Raw genomic sequence first — 22,974 nt, 5'->3', positions numbered from 1 at the left:
GGGATCTTTAGAAATGCAAATTCCCAGGCCCGACCTACGCCTACTGAATCAGAATTGTTGGGGCCCAGGAATTTGTGTTTTAATCGGAACTCCAAGTGATTCTCACACATTCTTAAGTTTGAGGACCGCTGGATCAGGGTAGAGTGACAGGGAGAGAGGAGGATGCATGGAGATATATTTTGAAAAAGTATATGAATTCATGAATCAATAAGAAATGGTAAATAAATTTTGATAAATCTATATTATAGATTATTATGGAACTATTAAGAAGAATTGCATGATGCATACACACGAGGAAAGATACTTTCAATGAACTATTATTACGTAAAAAAAAACAAATGTTGGGTCGAGTACTATATCCCATTAAAATATATAGGCACGCATGCCTATAATTTACATACCTGTATGTATGTAAGAATGAAAAAGCTATACATTGAATATTAACATCAGTTTCCTAGCAAGTAGAGACTGGAGAAGGGTAGAGAGTGATTATTCACATTTTAATATCTACTTTTTTTTACTTGTTAGAAAAAGCATTTTTATGGATGGTTTTATAACTTAGAACTAAAAGAAGGAGTATAATGACACAGTATGTAAAAATGCTACCTGATAATTCCAGTGCAACTAGTACAGCATCAATGTACAAACTGGCACAGAGCACACTGATCTCAAGCAGATTTGTGTTCTAAGTTTGGTTCTGCCCGATTCCTAGGTGCTTCCTCTCCTGTGAGATGAGCCAGCTGCACTGAACCTATATCTACAAATCTGTCCTTTATCATCACCTAGGACTCATTTTTTTAAGTTACTTTTTATCTTTATGGTTACTGGGTTTGGAGAGAGAGTCACCAAACTAAAGTCATTTATTCGCTCAGGGCCTCTGTTCTCATTAAATGTAGAATTTCTATTAAGCCTTTTAGAATACCAAAATCACCCTGAGGCCCTGTTTTGGGGTGCACAGAACAGGAGGATGTCTAGGACCCTTTCCAGGCAACCATGTGCTCCCTCGTGACACTGTGATTCTTCTTAGAACTTTCCACAAGGAACATGGCCACTGGCAAAGGGGAAATGGACCATTGCTGGGCTCCATGCTCTGTGCTCACAAGGCTATGACCAATATGACAAAGGCCCACAGAGGCGCTTAGCTGTCCTCGAAGCATCAGTGTCAGGGGGCTGGGGTGGGGAGCCTTTGAGTGCAAGCAGCATTCTCGGCTCACAAGAGCCAACTATGCTGATTCAAAAAAAAAAAAACATTTTCAAAAACGCCTGTGGGTAAATTTGAGCTGCCCACAGCTCCCCAGGGGCATCTCGAACTTGCTGTCGAGCCATTTCTGTGGATTTCAGTCAAATTCTAATTTTAGTGTTCATTAAACACGGGTAATTCCCCAGCCGGTCCCCGCCTCACCTCGTACACAGAGTGTGTCGGCAATATAGGTCATCAAGGCTTCGAAAACACTTCCACATCAAAGAAAAACCTTTTCATTATGAGTATTAACTTTATAAATAATGATGAACTTGAAAAGTTTTCCGAAGCCACACGGCAGGTGTGACAAGAGCTGGCACCCTCCTTATGAACATTTGCCTGAGTGTGGCTTATTACGAGGGTGCCTGCTCACAAATTATTGTGTTCGGGAAAATGGGATGGGATGGAGATGTGTCTGCATCTATTGCTCCATCTTGATTGATATTTATTTAGACTGATAAAGCAGGGCCACGCTGGAGTGTGCGATGTTGGAAAAATGCACACAGACGCTCAAACACGTGTGCATGGGCACACACGCACACATCCATCATGGGTATGACACGTCTAAAGAAACAGACTGCTTAAAACAACATTTAATGTCTTCTCATTGTCATAAGGTAAAGGCCAAATGCCTTATGATGGCTGTATCAGTTAATATCTTTCGAGCTGAAAGTAACACACACAAAAAAAAAAATGTGTGGCTTAGAGCCTAAGAATATTTAATACTTTGCAAAACATCCCAAGGGAGTTGCCTCTAATCCTCAGGCTCAGAGCCTCATGATCACAAGATGGCTGCTACAGTGCCAAACACCACTTTCTCACACAAGAGCATCTATTTGGTTGACAAGTCTTAATCCTATGATCAACTGTCTTATAAGACAATACTCAGAAATGTCTTCTCCTTGTTCATACCTTAACATATGCTGCTCCCTAAACCTGAACAGTCTCTCCCTTTTTTTTCTGTGCAGGTAACCCCCATACACTCCAGGATCCAGTGTAGCCATCAGCTCCTCTGGAGTACCCTTTTCTGGAGGCCCCCCTGGAATACGCTGCCTTCATTTGCTCCCATCAAAGCATTTATCCATCCTCAATGTAATTGTTCATTTATCTACTTCCTCCAGGAGACAGTGAGCTCCAGGAGACAGGAACTATGGCTCGTTTGCCTCTGGTTGCCCTGTGCTTTGCCCGAGGCCTGGCTTGTCTATGTCTGTTGACTGAACAAACAAGAACCAGAAGAGAATTGCCCAAGTGCCACCCTGAACTCAAAAAATCAAATCGCTCTCTGGGGGGGGGGGGGGGAGCGGGCACAGAGTCAACTTGAGGGTTGTGCCTTCACCGGGGCACCGTCCAGAAAGGCCAATCCTGCAGACCTTGCTTCCAGCTACCGTGGCTGGGCTGCTGGGTAATGGTCCCAAGAGATGAGCACATCCCTCAAGCCCCACAGAATAATGCAGGACTTCAAAGGAACTGTTAACAGAACACGGGCATTTTTGCCCTACAATCTGGGACTGTAGTGGTGATAGGTGGCAATCAGGGCGGATACGGCAGAAGTTTTCACCTTTTTCTCCATTGGCATCCCCCTGTCAGTTTCCAAGAAAGGGCCCGGTTATGCTGCTGGGAGCGGGGCGCATCCATGGGTGGCAGCAGGCCCAAGGTATTACAGCTCTTCCCGAGGGGGTGGCTGGCTCAGGGCCTAGTGGCTCCTGGCAAGTGAGGAGGAACGGGGGGAGGGGGACACTTCCCGCTCCTTGCTCCTGGCCTCATGATGCTGCCAAGGCCAAGTCAAGACAAGCAGACAGAATCTGACTCTCCAAAGCAGCACAGGGCCGGTGTGAGCAAGGCCAGGGGTCTGAGAAATGTGGCTTCTAAGCTGGAACAGCGGTGGGCGAGCAGGAAGACACCACAGTGTGATCGAAGCTCTCCGCCCCAAGATGGCAGCACTGGAAACGAACCAAACGCTCTGGGTTTTAATGCTAACTGCCGCTTCTCGCTACAGGAGGAAATTAATGAACCTCTCTGGGCCTCAGATTTTTCATCACTCAAACTGGGATAATAATAGTCCCTGCCATGAAGGGTGTTATGAAGCTCAAATGAATTAATATCTTAAAGTGCTTAAAAGAATGCCTGGCACATCATATGTGCTGTACAAATAAAATATAAATAATGAAGTGAGATAACCCACAAAAATACCAGGGAGGAGATGAGCACAGATTGCCCAGTTTATCCAGCCTTCGAGTGTGAGGCTCTGTTCTCTCAGCACAAGGTGAAGGGGAGAGTTGGAAGCCACAGCTAGTTAACACAGCTAATGAAACCGAGTAAAAGATGCTTCAAAAAAAAAAAAACACCCACTGAGCATGCCAAGTTAATATCTAGTCAGTTTCCTTTTCCCGATATCGATAGTACTCTGTTCCATAACAGAGTTTGAACCAAATCGATCCAGATTTTTCACCTGAGCTGGATATTCGAGTGTTGGTTATTTGAATCTTATTACCATGGGCAGGTAGATTCTGGTGTTGAAGAGTCATCACTGGGCTCAACCAAACCTAAAACCCAGCACAGGGTCCAGAGTTCACCCAGAAAACCTGCCACCGCTCAGGGAACGGCCTCTGGAGAAGACGCTTCTCTCAGACGAGATGCGTGGAAAGGCGAGAGGAACATCATCTTACCCTCAAAATATAAAATGAAACCATTACTGTCTTGATCTTTTGATCAGCATCTGTTACTAATACAGAAAACACATTCCAGCTCGGGACTCTGTCCAAGCATGAAAGTGCGGGTTGCTCCAATATTCTCCAGTCCCTCGTATCCTACCAGTCCTGGAGTTAATATTGTTTATGGGCTGCTGGTTTCCTTTGATTATTTTTATTGACGTCCAATGCTTATGAATCAGTAGACTGAGGGCACCTCTGGAGCCAGGAGAACTGCCAACAGATGCTGACCTGCTTCCCTTTCTCTGCCGAGAGGGCCCAGATGCCAGCCCAGAGCTCCCAGGCAAGCCCACAGGTGGCTTGTTGAACAAGCACAGAGGCCAGCTGTTACTGAGAAGAACCACAGGGAGCGCGGGGATGGAGGGGAGGCACCTACCCAGCCACATCTGTCATCGTCCCCCACATGAACATAACGCTGCTCCAGCCACTCCCTGTGCTCCCGCCAACCCGCCGTGCAATCCTAACTCACTCCATGGCTTTGCACATTTTTTCCTTTCCCACTGCCCAGTGCGGTCTCTTCCCATCTCTCCCTAGATAACAAGTCATCTTTAGAGACTCTGCTCCAATTGTATCTGACCTCTTCTGAACTCTCGCTCTCCACTCCTGCAGTGTCCCGAGCCTAAGCCTACCTCTCTTAACCCACGGTCAAAGGCTCCTAATTTTCTATGCTTTTGCTTCCAGCTCTGAGGTCTCTGCCAGCAGGAGCCTGCGTTCATCTCTGCCTGTCCTTCCTAGGACTGTTTCTTGCATGGAAAATTAATAATCAATTCTAAATACCTAAAGTGCACATAGAGGTGTGCAAAGCTGTTACCATTACAAAGTACATCAGTTTCCTATGGCTACTGTGACACATGACTACAATGACTTAAAACAGCATAAATCTATTCTCTTACGGTTCTGGAGGTCAGAAGTCCAGACTCTAATGGGGCCAAAATTAAGGTGGCAGCAGAACTGCATTCCTTTTAGAGGTTCCAGGGGAAAATTATTCTGGCTTCTAGAGGCCTCCTACATTCCTGGGCTCAAGACCCTGTCCTCCACTTCAAAGCCGACAGCATAGCATCTTTAAATCTCTCCCTCCCTTTCCCACTCTCAACCCCCCACACCTTCTTCCCTTATTACATCTTCTCAGACTCTGACCCTCCTTTACAAGAGCCATAACCTGCATTTTTTTTTTTAGAGTTCTGCCCTTGGCTGCCAGAACCCGATTTGCCCATGGGCTTGGTGAGCTGGTGGTCCCTGGGATATCAACATCCCCCTGCAGGTAGCCCTTCACTGACAGGTGTGGAGTATAAATACCCCGGGCTCCTCACACTTCGGATGGGAGAATCTGGAGCATGCGTTTGATACCATTTCTCAGAGCTTCCATCTGGGATTTAGTTTTGGTTGCCAGCTGTGGCAGCAAGCTTAATACAGGCATACCTCGTTTTATTGCACTTCGTGTTACTGTGCTTCACAGATGTTGCATTTATTACAAATTGAAGGCAAGACTGTCCACCAGCAAAAAAGATCATGACTCGCTTTATCGCGACACGCACTGTACTGCGGTGGTCTGGAACTCAGTGTATTGTACTATGTCCGAGGTATGCCTGTACCTCTTCCTCACTGACTGCGTTTTCTTAAATGTACATGCATTGGGTCGTTGCTCAGGATCTGCTTCTGGAGGAGGGAACTCAAATAAGATACGTGAATAAGATAACCTAGAGAGCTATAATGGTTTCCGACATACGTTAGAAAAATCAAAACAGCCCCATAACTAAATGAAAAATAAAAGAGCATTAAGAACCATGAAGACTAAAATTGATATTGAAAAAACTGTGGAGAACAAGCTTGGTGTGTTTTTTCACAGAACACCAAGTAAAAGAGCAAAAAGATGTGAAATGAAAGGTGATAGGTAAGAAAAAAAAATGGCAAAAATCCAACTCCGACATATGGATAATCAATGTTGCAGGAAAGCAAAACAAAGCAACAAAATAAAAATTACAACGAAGCGGAATACTTACTCTATAAGTGAAAAGGCAGGCAAAATCAACATAAAGGAACCGACACCTAGACATAACCTGTTTTATCATTGTTGTTTGTTTTGTCTTTTAAATTCAAGAATGGAAGACTATCAAGAGGATTCAGGAAGAAAACTCCAGTTACCTATAAAGGAAGAAAAGTCCTCTGGCTTTCCAATGGTACGTGCCAGTAGCAAAATGAATATCGTCCATGTTAACGGTGTTTTGAAAGGGGGAAAATAATGGGTAACTTGAGAATATTATACCCAGCCAAATAGAGAGGGTAGCTGAAGATAATTAAATGATATTCTTAAGTAAGTAGTGACATGTAAATTTTAACATTGATTTATGATATGATTTTAGGAGAGAAAATTAAAATATTAGGAAAATATAAAACTAAAAAATCCCACATTTTTAATTCAGCCTTGATTAAAATCAAATTTAAAACAGGTCACATAACCTTGAGAGATTATGAAATTTTGATTACCGATACAAAGCTGTAATATGATACACTGTAAATGATTACATTCTATAATATAAAGGCAGAGATTTCAAAAGAACCAAATGCCTTAATAATACCAAGAATATAAATCTTAGCCAGTGTGGGATAAAAGTCCTTTCTTGTAAGTATGTTTTTATCATTTAGAAAATTGAATTTGGCTATTTTCTTTGGAGCTCTGAAGATCCTACTTTAACTTCGATTGTTTGTTGTTATAAGATGTTAAGCTTGAGATGATAATGACTCTTTTATAATGGGGGATTTCTATTTACTCATTGTGTTTTTATTTTAAGGAACTAAATTTTCGTTTACTCAAACATCATGAATGTAGCAAAGTTGTTATAATTTTCTCAACCGACATAAACAGTCCATATTCTCATGCAGTTATGAAACAAATGAAATGAACCAACAGAAAATCCCTCTTTTCTACCTTGTACAAATTATAACAGAAAATGAAACTGTAACAAACATTTTAAAATAGCACTGCATCTTGACTTTCTCCTCATCAATATGCATGATAACAGAACAAGAGATAAATCAAAGTGAGGAACTCAAATGGTAGCAGAGTCTATAAAATGATTAGTGGTGAATATTGAAATCTTCCATATCATTATAAGGTATAATAAAAATAACCATTGAAAGATATAATACATATAAAATCACAATCATCTGCAGAGTAAAAGAAATTCCAGATTCTGAACCACTTCATTTTCTTTAAAAGAGATATATCTATTGTTACATAACAACCCCAACACATAGTGGTTTAAAACCACCACTGTGTATTATTACTGACAACCGCAAGGGACGGCGGGATGGCTCTGTTGATCTGGGCTGCCTGACGTGATCTCAGTCTGACTTGCTCATGCATCTGTGACTAGCTGGCAGGGTCTGGTGGTCAAGGACAACCCTATTTACCAGCCTGGCAGTTCACTTCTTGTCTGCTACCGAAATACGGTGATAGTGCCACGTGTCTCTCATCATCCGGCAGGCTACGCCAGGCTGTACAAATGACAGTAGCAGTGTTCCAAGAAAGAGAGAGTGGAAGTATGCAAAACCCAGCGTGACATATCGTCCCTTCCGCCCCATTGTGTTGGCCAAAGTAAGTCCCCAGACTCCATCTCAGGATGGGAGGAGCTGCAAAGTCATATTGCAAAGGGCACAGACACAGGGAAGTGTGGAGAATTGGGGACTTTTTGACTGATTTTTGCAATTTATCTACCATAGTTGGGAAGAGAATAATGGGAGAAGGCAAATGGTTTCATCTTCCTGGAATTAATATAAAAATTAAACTATTGCAATGGAATTCTATTAACTATATAGTCAAAATTAAGAAAGGCACATGATAAAATATGGTGGCCCTCATATTTATAGAAGAAAATATATTAAAAACCCATAAATAAATAAGAAAAGGATCAATACTCATTTAAAAATCGGGCAAGTGACATGACAAGTCAATTGATAAAAGAAATGTAATTGCTTAACCTGGAAAATGTCTAAGCTTATTAGTAACTAAATAATTACAATTAAAAAATACATATATATACATATGTAAGTATACATATTTACAAATATGTACACATATACACACATTTATATACACTTTTAATAAAAACATATAAATTTATAAATGTTTTCTAAGTACATATGTGCTTTTTATACAAATATATAAATTGATGAATGTATTCTAAATATACTGGACAGATACGATTTTGTTTCCCAAATTTGCAGAGGTTTTCTTAAAATGGTAATTCCTGCTCTTCTAGGAGTAAAGTTACTCTTATATACCACCAGAGGAAATTCAGGAACAAGTTTTCTGGAAGCAGTTTTGTCAACAGGTATCAAAAGCTCCACAAACTGGTATGCTCTCTGAAAAACCATGCCAGGAAATAAATAAGACATCTATAACGATTTAGCTACAGATTTGTTCTTCAGTGTCATATATGAGTAAAACATTGCAAAGAACCTAACTGGCCAAAGGAAGTGAATCAGGTACATCCATATAATAGAATACTTTTTAATCATTAAAAGTATGTTGAGGATGAAGACCATGAGAGGTTCATGGTATAGGAATTGAAAAAAATACTATATATCAGGCGATCTGTGTAACCAGAAAAAGCATAAATCAAAGGTATAAATGAAAATGTACTTTTAAAATTCTTCTTTTGTGTTTCTCATTTTTCTGAACTGATTTTGTATTCTATTACCAGATAATTAAGTTGTTTAATTAATAGCAAAATAACAATGTTGAAATGCTTGCAACAAATATGACAAATGATGATTCAATGTCTTCTGTGTATAAAGACTTCATAAGAAATATTAATGAACTCATAAAACAAGATAAACAACTAATTAAGAAACAATCAACTTTAATGGTGAGGAATTATATGCAAATTTTAACATTAGCTAAGATATGGTTAAAATAATCTCTACTTTTCTGGTGGAATTATAAATGTGTACAACCATTCCAGAAAGCAATTTCACATGATTCAGGAGGTTTTATGTAAGTCACAGAGTTGTAAAAATTTTAGAGGAAAGTATAAGAAAATTTGTTAATGAACTCAGGATGGAGAAAGTCTCCCAAACAAGACAAAAAATACAGATGCCAAAATAGAAATATTGACACAGATGTCTACAGGAAAATTAAAATCATTATATGACAAGAGACCTCACAGCTAAGTTAAAAGATGATCAAGAGACTGACAAACAGGTGAGCCTTTCAGCCATGGCTAAATGTGGAGATCGGCAAATCATTTCTCCAAAAGCAACTCTAAAGCGGGAAAGCCAGTGACAAAAACAACCATTTCAGCGTCCTGGAAATCACCAAAGGTGAACAACAATCTGAAAAGTGTTTGTTTGTAAAACTGCTAGACTTCAGGGAAGAATGCAGGACTCTGCAACGTTCTGGCCTGGGGCTGCAATAATCACGCAGCACCATCAGCATCACCATGGGGTCGCTGCCCCTCTGCCAGCTTGATTGGTAGAGGCTGTGTGGGGGGAGGGGGTAGCCGTGAAGAGTGGCAACGTCACACACCTACCAGAGCAATGCCCAAGCCTGGTGGTGCTGTCAGTGGAAGTGACGATCTTAGAGGCAGGGAGGGCCAGTGGTACTGAGAGTCTTGTTTGGGGGCAGCATATTCCTGGCCAACGTTGCACACACAGAGCAGGGACTAGAGAAGACACAAACACAGTATATCCCTCCAACGAGATACTATCCAACAATAAGAAGAAACGAAGTCCTGATACATGCTACAACATGCACAAACCTTAAAAACCATTACGCCAAGTGAAGAAAGCCAGAAGGAAAAGACTCCATATTGTATGATTCCGTTTGCTATGAAAAGCACAGAAAACACAAATTTACTGAAACAGAAAACAGATCAGGAGTTGCCTAGGCTGGGGAATGGGAGCGTAGAATAACCACAGATGGGCCAAGGGAAATTCTGGGTTGGTAGAAAAGGTCTAAAACTGGAGTGTGGTGACGTTTATACAAATCTATTACCAAAGAAATCCTTGACTTGTACCCTTACAATGGTTGATTTTTATGGTTTGTAAATCACACCTCAATACAGCTGTTTAAAAAAAGAGATGGGGAGACAATATTCGCACCATACCTGACAAAAAAAGATTGATATTAACAGAGATTAACAACTCCAAAGAAGCCCGAACGTAGCAGGAAACACACAATTCACAAAAGAGCCACCACTAGCCACATAGGAAAAGGTGTCCGATTCACCCAGAAATCAGGGGAACGCAAGTTAAAACCAACAGATCTCATGACCTCCGTCTTCTCAACAGCCCTGTAAGATCACAGCCGTTCCCATTTCACAGAATAGAAGCTCACAGAGTTTCAATAACTTGTTCAAATCCATCTCTTCGGTTAGTGAGTGAAGGTGTTCTATCATTAACTTTTAAAGAACTGCCTCCCTGACCCTTGTTACTATTATCGTTCCCAGTCCCACAGATACGCGTATAATTAAATTAAAATATTGAGATGTTATGGGCTGGGCAAGGCCCGCTTAGTTCAGCAATGCATGCTGTTGAGCATTTGTATTATTCCTCTTAATACCTAATGGTACCTCAGGGCCCATTATGGATTTTTTTTGTTTTTCTCTTCATGGGCAGATATTGAGATTTCATTAACGCCAATTTATCAGCAGAGCCCTAAGTCTAGCTAGCGTCGCCAGGGTTTGTGGTAGAAGCTACACTTTGCGAGGTTTCCTCCAACCTGCACCTTCGGCACGCAGACATCAAGGACCACTGGCTCTCATGAAAGCCAGCGTCTAAGGCCCAGCATGACCTGTTCAAGCCCCACCTGGGAGTCAAAAACCCCCAGCCGTGAAACTCATTCACCTTGAGACCCTAAGCAGTTCCCTTCATCTCTTTTGTGCCTCGGCCTCCTCTTTTGTAAACTTGGCCCCTCCAATCTTGCTGAGCTTGGAGAGATTTGGAAGAGGGGGTGGGTATGAACAACCTTAGGAAAACGTAACACAGACACAGGCTTCCCTAACGACAACCCGCATGGAACAGAAATCTAGCCTTGGGCTCTATAAGCTTTTAGTAAGCCGCACCAATCTGGTTTCAAAAAACAGACCCAACCCCAAAGCCACCTAGAGCAAACACACATTGCACTGAAAATAAAAGACAAAGGCCTCCTTACCTCAACCAAAGCCTCTACTCTCAGGGTTTTGCTCCCCGGATGCTGGGTTTCTCCAGATCCTCCCTCCAGAGACTGAAGAGCCTGGGAGGGAAAGGAGAGCGGGAGTAATTAGGACTCAAGAGAAGCGATCAGCCTACTGCCTTCCCATGACCACAAGTGCGCAGCAGGTGAAATGCATCCCACAGTGAGATCCTGAATCAGAATCACCTGGGCACCAGCGTGCCCAGCATTAAAAGCTCCGCAGGCAATTCTACTAACATGTGAGGACCACTGCCTCAGTACAGAGGATCTCAAATGCAAGTGTGTATCAGAATCACCTGGAAAGCTCCTAAGGCGCCCAGGCTGAGGTCCTCGGAGTACTATGGCATCTAGGTCTTTGTAGTTTTGCCAGATTCTCCAGGTGATGTTGATATGACCACAATTGGGAACCAGTGTATTAGGAGATCGGCAATGCAACCTACTGGGGAAGGTGCCCCTTGAGCTAAGTGGTAGCAGGTATGTTACCTGTGCAGTGCCTGGCATGTAGCAGGTGTTGGGTAAATGATAACTGTACCTTATTTACCTGACACAAGTACAAGAGAAAAGGTTTCTGGGCACTTCAGGATTTCCAGAAAGGTCCACAGAGACTGTGATTACTTCCCCTATCTGGTCCCATACCCATCGAATAACTGTGGGTATCAACAATTTAACAACGCGCCTTATGAAAACAGTCATGTAGGGGGTGGGGAAGGAGAAAGAGAGGGGCTATTTACTAGGAAATCCCCTGCAAAACATATTGTCCAGTGTCTGTCTCAAAGGAATCTGTAATGAAATCTTCAAAAGCCGGGGGCGAGCCAAAACAGGGTTTGGGTGACCAGAGAGCAAAGCTTCCTATCACACTTAGCACTAAGTATTCAAGGATGAAACGAGATGGGGTGACACAAAAATCAATCATTCATTCCAGGAATTTAAGAAGATTTAACAAGTTTTATAAGTATCAGGACACTGCCAAACATATAAGCAAGAGTGAGCACCACAGAAGTGCCAGCTATTATTATTCTTATTCACTTAATTTCTCATGAGGAGTGGCCCTTTGCTGCAAGCTGGGGATGTAGACATGAAAAATCTCACTCCCACCCTCCAGGAGCTTGCACACAGGTAAAGGAGAGAGGCAGGTGGATCGGTTACTGTGGTCCAGTGTGGTTGGGCACCAGAACGATCATGATGAGGGAGGGAATGCAGAGGCTGGCGTTTAAGCCAAATTGTTCCGGAGAGTTATCTGGTGGGAGAAGAGGCGGAGGCAGGTATCTGAGAAGCTCTCCTGGATGGCTGAACAGAGTTCCCAAAGCTAAGCTAACCAAAGAATGTGCAGGTTAAGTTTTCAAAATGCAGATTACCTGGACCCATCCCTGGAGATTCAGAGTCCCTAAGTTTGTGAAGGGTCCAGAGTTACGCATTTGTAATTTCCCTAGGAGACTGTAATCATCAGCCTGGAGCGGTAACCACTGGCCTAGGAGAGAAAAACGAGTAAAAGAAGGGCAGGAAGGAACTCCTGGGTAAAGAGAGGAGTGGGGGGTTAGGGGGCGCACGAAGTGTCGTGGTCAGACCTTCAGCTTGCATCCTAGATGCCTTTACCCCAAGCTAAGTCAGAGCCCTTCACCCCCGTTCTTAGTCTCTGCCACGTCTCTCTGCACTTGTCCTTCAGAGATCTTCGCTCAGTTTGAATTTTTATTTGAGTGCATTGGTTTATATGTCATCTCACCTACTAGACGTTAGGCTCTGTGAATGTAAGGATCTTATCAGATTCTTCATCACTGGATGGACAGTACTCAGCACAGTGCCTGGCATGTAGTAGGAACTCGATAAATGTGTTACATAATGAATGAACTGAGTCCTGCACATAGTTGGGTGTGGACGGTTCAGATACATCTGAATTTGTTTAATTAGAGTCACAGACTTCCACCTCCGAATCACTGTCAAGTTCAGGTCTGATTTCTTTGCTTCCCTAAAGATATTTTTTCCACCATTTTTCATTTCTCTGATGCTGGTTTTTTTTTTTTTTTTTTCCCAAAATAAATTCTCTGTGTGTCTGGACATGCCTCACGTGCTTGATCTAAGTCAAGTGTACTGTTGAACTCCACCCTCCAAGATGGCAGTTGGATTACAGTTCAAATCTAAATTTGATTGGTGAATTCTTCAGTTACATCTGAGGCAAGCCTCAGAAAAAGTGCACATAGCCCTCTTGTCAACAAATTTCCTTCTCCGGATCATGAAAAATGTGGACTATACATGAAAAATTCGAGAAAAAAAATGAAAAACATAAATCGATATAAGTCTTCAAAATATGTATTTCAAAACCCAATGAGATCCATATTTTATCTGGGCTGTGAATGATCCCAAGAGTGCATTAAATATTGCCATGAATTCAGAGCCTTGACAGATAATTAAGGTATCAGAATGTGGAATTTTAAAGGAATTCCAGGCCAGGAACCGTAGGCCCAGATGTTAGTGCCTCTTGCCTTAAATAGAAAGTGCAGGGAAAAGTAATTACAATGAAAACAGAGCAGTAGTATTACTAAACTTCACCTAAATACTATCACCCACCAATGTCAAAAACTAGTTCTCTCATTCATCCATTCAACAAAATTTTCTAAGTCCTGGGAATATGGCAGTGCACCAAACTGACAAAAAATCCTGCATGTATGAAGCTTATCTTCTTATGGAAGAGACATACAATAAACAAATAAGTAGCTCTATAGTATGAAGAGTGAAGAAAAGTGCCATGAAAATAAAATAAAGCGGAACCGAGAGACAGAGAACAGCAGAGATGGGGTGCCATTTGAAATAGGGTAGACAGAGCGAGCTTCTCAGAAGAGGCAGCATTTGATTAAATACCGGAAGAGATGAGGTATTGATTGAATGTGGATGAATAGGGGAAGAACACTCCAGAACAGAGGAAACGAAGTGTGCTAAGTTTCCAAGGTGGGAACATCCAGGTGGCTGAACCAGAGTGAGTGAGACAAGGACAGAAAAGTGGGGACGAGCAGGGAATGACGAGGGGCGGGAAGGCAGAGACTGGCAGAATATAGAGAGCCTGTCAGTCTTAGGTAAAGACTGACTATTGTGCTCTGTGAAACAGAAACGTTAACAAGAGTTTGAGAAGCTAAAGACAAAGATCAAACCCACTTTCATCTCCTATAATCAGAAAGACGGTTTAAAGAAGGCTAATGAATGAGCAGGGTACCAAACGCCCTCGGATATAATTTAAAGCCACCTAAACTATTTGGCATACCAGCATATGAGCCCCCACGGCTCGGAAACACAGCATGACACTATTCCTGCTTGCTCACTTGACTCCTTGAATTTGAAAATGGGTACTGGTCCACTTGAGAATATAGTCCTTCCTCCAGACATGAGAGAGATAAATTGACATTTCCAGATATTAAATGGGTTCTCTCTTATTTCTAAGGCTTGGACAGCTGAAGCCACTGAACTCAAAAGTGCTCCCTGATCAAAGAGCCATAAAGGGATTCCCCAGCTCTGAGAGCTGTGTCTCTAATAGGATAATCCCCGAATTAAAAGACAGAACCATTTATAACTTAGGGCACTCTCTGGCTTTGAAGTTTGCCTCAACAAATGATCCATTTTTATATAAACCAGAGCTGGAGAATGACAAGGAAACCTGCAACTATTCCCAAATGGGGAGCTTTGTACGAGATAATCGGGGGAGAAGGAACATTTGAAAGAACACTCTGGATCTGCCTTTGAGCAAACGATGGCATAAAAGAGAAAATGTTTTTTTTCTCTCCTGAAGCATTTGACAAGGCTGAGGTCTTTTTTGTATTCATAACCAAAGAGTGTCCAATGTCTTCACGCTGTGCGTGTGTGGGGAGGGGGGTGGTCTGTGCACAAGCGCATGCATTTAAACATGCTCAGTGCAAACTCTCTTATGGTCTTTGTTAAGTCAGTGTGCATCAGGTACCTACAAGGTGGCAGGTGGAGAGAGGTTAATAAAACATGGCTTTCACCCCACCCCTTCCCCCGCCACAAACTGCTCACAGGGAGAAGAGGGAGACGGGGAAAAAGGGAGAGGAGGAGAGAAGGAGGCAGCAGCCGGGAGAAGAGAGGAATATAATTCTCGAATCCTTTGTGCTTGGCCACGTAACTCGCTTTGGCCAATAAAATGTTCTTTTCACCCAAAGTCATTCTCCCTTCATCTTCAGCCATTCCTTTTACTTTAAAGAACAACATCCTAGTGACACACTAACAAAACTGCATGCAAAGTCAATAGGACCTTTTGAAGAGGAAAATATAAATAAAATATAGGACAATGTCACATAGCTTGAGTCCATTCTGACACAGCCCTATAGGTCTGACAGAACAAACTAAGGAAAGATTTAAGTTTGAACTTAAATGTAAGGGTTTCCTTGGCCCAAGAACAATGTATCTCTCTTCATCAGGAAATCCACTAATAAAATAAAACCACAACCTTCGAAAGTGTAAAATGCATCTACTCTCAGATAGGTTACAAATTGCATTATTAGTTTGCATTGAATTTCTTTTCCTGGTTAGATTTCCTTTTAGCCACACCAGAGCTGGAGGCATGTGATGCCAGGACCACCAGACACATTTCGTGAAGAAATTCATCGGCCCAAAAGGAAAGTCTGTCCACTCCCCAGAGCTTCTAGAGCTTTCTGTGAAGAGATACTGGGACTGAGCTTTAGTGACGAAGCAAAGCAGACATTTTTACAAAGTGGCCAAGGCCGCACTTCCTCAGGAAGGAACCCGAGGAACTTAAATGTGGCTGCGTGGCGCACCTGCTGTGTGTTCAGGGTGTGCCAGCCATTTTCACATGCTTGAGTCATCCTATTTAATTCTCACAATAATTCTGTGAGATGTATTGCATCTCATTTTTATAAATTAGAAAACAGAGGCTTGAAAAACTTCAAAAACCCTTAAGCGGAAGCTTCTTGACTAGTAAGCAGGAGAATCAATATCTGAGAACTTTTCCAACCCTAAATCTTATGTGGCATTTCATTAAAGCACACAAATTCCTAGGTGGGAAAAAAAATCATGGTTTAGGGGTAAAAATATTTAAGAGTAAAAAAAGTTTCTGTTGAACCTTTGGACTTGGGAAATATGAGATTGTATAATATAAGATGCTTTTAGAAGCATGTAAGAAAAATCAATTAAAAGTGGCTTAAATAATGAGATGCATTTATGCCAAATAACAGAGTCTAGAGGCGTGAGGCTGTTAATTTGTGGACAGGTACTGAACAGAGCACACGAATTACCACTTTGGCACCCTTGGCAGACATCACCCACCAACTACCGTACTCTCTCTATGGAGCCCTGATTCATCCTCAGACTCTTTCTGAATTTGAGACTCCCAGCAGCTATTACCAGTAAGCTGGAGTTAGCAAGTTGTAGGAAACCTATTATTTTCTGATTCCCACACTTTCCTGCCCAGTGAATAAATAATTGTGAAGCACCTGTCACATCCCCAGCCCTCCCAATAGTCAAAGTAGTGGGAAATAGAAGAGAAACAGAGCAAATGGTCCTTGCCCTCAATAGCCTGGAATCTTGCTGGAGAAACAAAATAGAGATACACGAAACAGTGAAGGAACTTATTTTAAAACTGCATTAGTGCAGATAATAAAGAACAGACTGTCTTCATCATTAGTAAGGAGATACACTGTAAAGGGATCATTTGGAGGCTCCCTGGTTTTTTTGTATTTTTGGCCCTGGTCTTCCAACATTTTTATTAGCAGAGCCTGTACTTCCATCAAAATGTCTTGCATTGATTTCACTTTATTGTTCTATTTATAAAGTATCTTACTAAAGCTAGAGAACATCTAAAAAAAATACAGGGTTTTTCGTTAGTAGAAAAAGATAGGATCTGTGGAAGAAAAACTGCTTTTGTTCGATCATTAATAAAACGATGTTGATGCTTATTATATTGTGGAATTTTTTTCAGAATTCTCCTCTGATCACGATTACAAAGTCATTTTTAAATGTGTATTTGTTGTTTGTTGTTGTTGTTTATATTCAGCTGCAAAAAAAACTTTTCAGAAATCTTTAATTTTGTTTAACTTGTCTAAAAGAATTTTTGATCCCTCCTTCCAGCTGCTCCATAACTTAAATAAAACCTGGATTCGCAACATGAATTTCAGATTTCAGGTTTTGCACTTTGCATCAAATTTCATTAAAGAAATAACTTCTTGCATTGGGATTTGAAAACACCACTGGCTAAAATTCCAATTGTGCCGCAGTATTTTAAAATGAGGTTAGCATGCAATGATGTTTAACGAGAAAAATACCTACTTAAGGAGGCATGGGCATGACAATCATTTCCTTGGGTGCCTACGAAAGCCAATTCTCAGCCAGGAAGCCAAGCAGAAGTCCTCCAACATTGAGAGAAAGGACAGAAGATTATAAAGAAAACGCATGGCTGATTTTAGAATCATGCACAAATAGAAGAAAAATCAAAATTAAAGGCAGAGTGAAAATTTCAGTCACGTCACAAATTCTCAGACTTGTTTGGTAAAGAATCACCTCTGTGGCCACAACATAACTGTCTATATCATCTGCACTCACCATTACTACAAAAAAAAAAAATATTACTTTTCTTTGGCTATTGCTACCAACTCTCTGCCTGTACCTCTGCCTCAGGTCAGCACTCCCAGTTTACGCTCCGATGCTGCCCAGCTGATATTTGGTTTTAACTTATAACAAATCCATAAAATATACACACCATTTACTTTTCAACTTTTACAGCTATACTTTAAACTTCCTTGGAAATTTTATTTTCTAAATTTAAATTTTTTATTTTTCTAATAACATTCTGTCGATTTGGCCAATAAAGGCAAGTAATGTAAAAGCTTTGGGAAATCCTGATAAGATTTCATTTTACTACAATAAATAAAATACAGCAGGTTTGAAACATAAAATTTTTTCTTGTTATAAAATCAAGACATGCTCATTATGAAATTTTCAGACACTATCCAAAATTATAAGGAAGAATTTAAAAGTCGCCTTCAATCTACCAGAATAACCACTGTTAACATTTTGGAGTGTGTCAATAAAGCCCATTCACTCGCACATGCATGCACCCACACGTGTGCACATTTCCTGTAAACTAAGATCATGCACATTTGTTTGCCTGCTTTTTTTCCACTCAATAATACAGCATGAGCATTTTTTCCCATGTCAATAAGCATAACTTTTAATAATCATATTAAACCCTGCATAGGATTGCAACTAATTGATGTACCAAAAATGTATTTTGCTAATCCTATATGTTGTTGATCGTATAGGGCCATTCCAATATTTCAATACTATAAACCAGCGCGCTAGAAGCACATAGCGGCATCCTTACCCAATCGACCGTGACCTAGTTGATCTGTGTAAAAGACAATAACGTTCCTGCTATTCTGCTTCAGAAACTTTTAAGCTTGCCATTCTCTCTGGGTAGGGGATAGGACCTGATCTGCATCCCCTGATTCTCAGTGCCTGCGAATGAGGACCGGGGGCTAAGATGTACCACTCTGCCAAGAGCAGAAGGACAGGGGTATTTAAAGACTCCTTCAAGAGTTAACATAAGGTATTCTCTGGCACTCCGGAAACAGCTGGGAGCCTTGAAGGCAGAAAGCTGAAACTCCTGCCAGTATTGGCAGGGGCAGCTCAGGGAAAGGCTATGTGACTATTAACGTTCCCACCAGTGTGACTGGTTTCTGACTGCCAGGAGGGAAACTTGTATTATAAAAAAAAAAAAATAACAAAAGAATGATCATGCGTTGGACGCACTACCAACACAGGGCTAGCTTATTTTAAATTCTCCCCAGAAACAAAAGGGATGACGAATAAATCTTAGAATCATCCCTTTCAGAAGCCAGCCCAGAGACCACCGGGAGAGCCTTCACTGACCCTCAATAGTTCCCAGGACTGCAGCTCAGAAGCCACCAGCCCAGGAAAGGCCACCGCCACAAGAGCAGCTTTATCCATTATCCGATGCTGCCTCCTTCAGCCGGCCTTTTGCAGGTGAACTTTTTACTTCCCGAGGAGCACAGGTGCTAACTTTCGGTCTCTGTAGCCAGGGCTTCGGTTGCAGGGAGCTCAGCAGCCCATGACCTCCCCAGTGAGACGACAACTTCCAAGTCACGTTGCAAGTTCTCTCCTTCCTGATGAACGGGCAAGGTGGCAGTGTGGTTTTTTATGCCTCCACCATCACAAATGGCTCATAATTGCCGAGATCTCTCTGAAATCAGTTGTTTCTGCAATTATTGACTGATTTCACAGGGCATTAGCCATCCCCAGGAACAGTTCATTAACTGCTGGCAAGTGGGAATATGCCGCTGTTTGAAGGTACTTATGCTGCCTTCAGAAGACTTGTACCCGGAGGAAAATAATAAGGATGATGGCCCCTCTGGGCACCTGGAGTCCACAGTGCAGCGTGGTGGATCTCAGCCAGATGCATTTGGTGTCTGAAGCTGGGGCTGAACAGCCAAGAGGCAAGAGAATGGAGCTGGGACCAAACTGGGTACTATCCCTGGTCCATTACAGGGAGGACCATTGCTATCTATTGCAAATGGTCCAGAGTCTGGCCTATCTCAAAGCTCCTGTGGTAAGGGAAGGTGGGTAGGAGGCAATCTACGGAGGGTGATGGCAGAAAGTTTGTCGTGTGGACAAAAGGAAAAGTTACATCTGATTGTGGAGGGTCTATGCTATTGCTCTCTACCCCAAACTGGACTCAAAGCTTCTCTAGAGCAGGAAACAGACCTTCTTTCACTCAGCACAGACTTGCTGAGTCCAGAATAGAGATCTGGACCTACAGGAAAATGGAGCCAAACCCTTGTGTATGAACTAGACCAAAAGGAGACCTAGAAAGGCCTTGGCAGGTTTGCTCTCCCTGCTCCACAATCCAGGTTCACTTGCACTATGAGCTACAGAGCACCTGCCTTTGAAGTACAACTTTCCAACGGCCCTGCCTTGGTCAGGATCAGCACGGACACTGGACAGGCCTGGGGAGCCCACAGGTGAAGGCCCGCACCAATGCATCTCCAGGAGAGTAAGAGTGGGGAGGTAAATCTTTCTTTCCCACACAGTGTAAGCCCAACTAGACCCCCATTTTGGCCCCTACTCCTCCTTTAGCCTCACCCCAAACTCCTCTCTCCTTGGCTTTTGACCACACTGGCTTCCTCCTGGTTCCTCCCACATGTCATGTTTTTTCCTACTTTCCGGCCTCCGCACACATTATTCTCTCTGCTGTCCAATGAGTTCCCCTTCCTTTTGGTTCAACTAATCCCTGGATGTCTTCCGAATTGATCCCTGGATATCCCTGCCTGGAGAAATCTCTGTCAGAGACACTCCCAGTACTGGGCGCCTCTTTGTAAAATCGTATCCATTTGTCAACGTTGTGTCACGATTGAGTTAACATCATCCTCACTCAACTGTAAGCTCCAGATGCCCACGTGCATTCTGTTGAGCATCGTCTCCCCAGCACCTAGCGCCACGCCTGGAACATAGTGAGTTTTAATGCATCTTTGTTAAGTGAAGGCAGGCATGTGAACAGGTCCTTTATTTTCCAGTGGGTGAGCAGATCAGAATAAATGAACTGAAGGAAACTGCCAAGTCCTTCGGCAACGGGCTGTCTTCGACACACACCTTTAGCCATCTTGGGGAGTGTGAAGATTTTCCTGGAGATGTCAGTGAAAGACAAAGCATATCATGGGCAGAAGTGGCTTGTTTTCATCCTGCATGCTGTCCTGTGTCCACTCAGGCTAAAACAGCACATTTCCTGGGAGGCTGGGTATCTTTACAGATGAATTCACCACTTTCAAGCATTTGACAAAGGTTGACTTGTTCCCATCTAAGCTGACACCCGTTGCTGGGTCTCATTGGTCTCTAGCCTGAAAAATACTTTGAAAACATCTCGAACCCCTTGTAAAGTTAAATTGGAATCCATTAACCTAATCTCTATGGTGGGCACTGCAAGTCATTTTTTAAATTAGCATATTTTGGATTTTGTTTTTATTTTTGTTTGTGCCTCTTGGAAAAACAAGAAATATGCCCTGGGGGAGGCTCAGGGCTGGCTAGGACTGTTGGAGCTTTGTCATCTGAAGCTCCATTCGGGGCAGAAGGGGCTAGGATTAGGGAGAGAACCAGCAATGAGCTCAGAAAGGCAGGAACAAAAGCCGAAAGCGATGACCTCACCTCATAGCGCCAAAGGAACAAAGCTCCCACCCAGCCCTCTGCGAGGTCACTTCAATTTGGTCCCAGGTCTTTGTGACCACAGCTTAACAGTTTAAGTGGGTGACGTGCAAAGCACTTTCACGTTCATTAACTCATTTGATCCTCACAATTCAGGGGAGAAGAGCAGGGCAGGATGTGTCACCTCCTTTTGCCAAAGGAGAAAAACAGGAACCCGGTTTACAAGGGACAGTGACCCGGCCAGGACTTGACACTCACCCACCCTTTTGACCCCCTCAATCAGCTTTCATTGTCCCATGCAAAACTCCATCCCAGCTTCAAAATAAAATAGTAATCAAAGCTAATAGTTATTGAGAGTTTACTCTGCAAAATGTTTTACATTCATTATTGTACTTAATCCTCTCAATAACACCATGAAGGTGTGTATTAATTTCATGTGGCTGTTATAACAAATCACCACAAATGTCTTCAAACAACAGAAATTTATTCTCTGTGGAAGCCAGAAGTCCAAAATCAGTCTCACTGGCTGCAATCGAGGTGTTGGCAGGGCTGGTTCTATCTTGAGGCTCCAGGGGAGAATCCATCCTTGCCTCTTTCAGCTTCTGGTGGCTGCTGGCATTCCTCGGCTTGTGGCCACATCACTCCGATTTTCAAGGCCAGTATATTCAAATCTCTCTCTATTCCACTTCATCTTCACATTCTCTCTCTGTGCGTCTGTGAAATCTCTCTCTGCCTCCCTCTTATAAGAACCCTTGTGATGGCATTAAGGACTTACCTGGATTATCCAAGATCATCTCCCATCTCGGTAGCCTTCACTAAATCTCATTTGCAAAGTCTCTTTTTCCAAATAAGCTAACATTTGCAAGTTCCAGGGATAAGGACCTGGATATCTTTTAGGGGCCATTTTTCAGCCTAACAAATAAGTAATGTTGTTATTCCCACTTTGCGGAAGGAGGGAACTGAGGCACGAGATAAAATCACATGCCCAGGTTCATGCAACTAGCACAAGTGAAACTAGGGTTTCAACCCAGTCACCCTGACGCCAGAGCCTGCTAAGCTACAAGGTCTTCCTAATGTGCCCATGACTTGGTCAATCTTTGTAAAGAAATAAAATAAAAGACAGCTCCAAAAGGAGTCTATTTATCTCCCCCAGGCATTCAATTTTCAGTGAGCAGTAACTGTGACCCAGCAAAGCACGGTGTCTAGTAACGGGCCTCAGTCCCAGAATATGATCTCCCATCCACATGCATTTATGCAGAATTGCTCATCTTACTCTGTAAATAAGAGAGTTGCTTCTGAGGGGCTCTCGTCTGGGGAACCTGTTTTCCATGAAACCCTTCCCCATACATTAGGACTCCAGGCCCCGCCCTGTCCTCCCACACCCAGGTGCCTTTACCCAGCAGAGGTTCCGGGAACGATTTCCTTTCTGGTGGAACACACCCGGGAGAGGCTGGGGGTTCCTGATTCCTGGGTGAAGGGAAATAGTTTTCCTTTGGAGCTACTTTTCTACAGAAATGTATTAGTGAGCAGATTAAAGTCTCCTCACTTTCTAATAAAATCATTACCACTTTAGATCCAAACTGGTAATGGGAGTCCATGGGTGACCCGATATTGCAACAGCTTTCAGAAGTTTGTATCACACTAGTTACTATATACGTGTGCACAAAGGTGAGCGGAGATACACA

At 42.5% G+C, this 22,974-nt stretch overlaps 1 long non-coding RNA gene across 1 annotated transcript in view; it reads right to left on the bottom strand.

The window, feature by feature from the left end:
* Positions 1–11,113: 11,113 nt before the first annotated feature.
* LOC111737625 overlaps positions 11,114–22,974 on the bottom strand; it is a 137,758-nt gene continuing 125,897 nt past the window's right edge. Inside the window, exon 5 of the long non-coding RNA XR_002779486.1 lies at positions 11,114–11,182. This is a non-coding gene — a long non-coding RNA (uncharacterized LOC111737625). The remainder of the gene's footprint in view (positions 11,183–22,974) is intronic.

This window comes from Pteropus vampyrus, unplaced genomic scaffold, assembly GCF_000151845.1.
Source record: "Pteropus vampyrus isolate Shadow unplaced genomic scaffold, Pvam_2.0 Scaffold29, whole genome shotgun sequence".
Lineage (NCBI taxonomy): Eukaryota > Metazoa > Chordata > Mammalia > Chiroptera > Pteropodidae > Pteropus > Pteropus vampyrus.
This window is presented reverse-complemented; position numbering and strand designations above follow the sequence as displayed.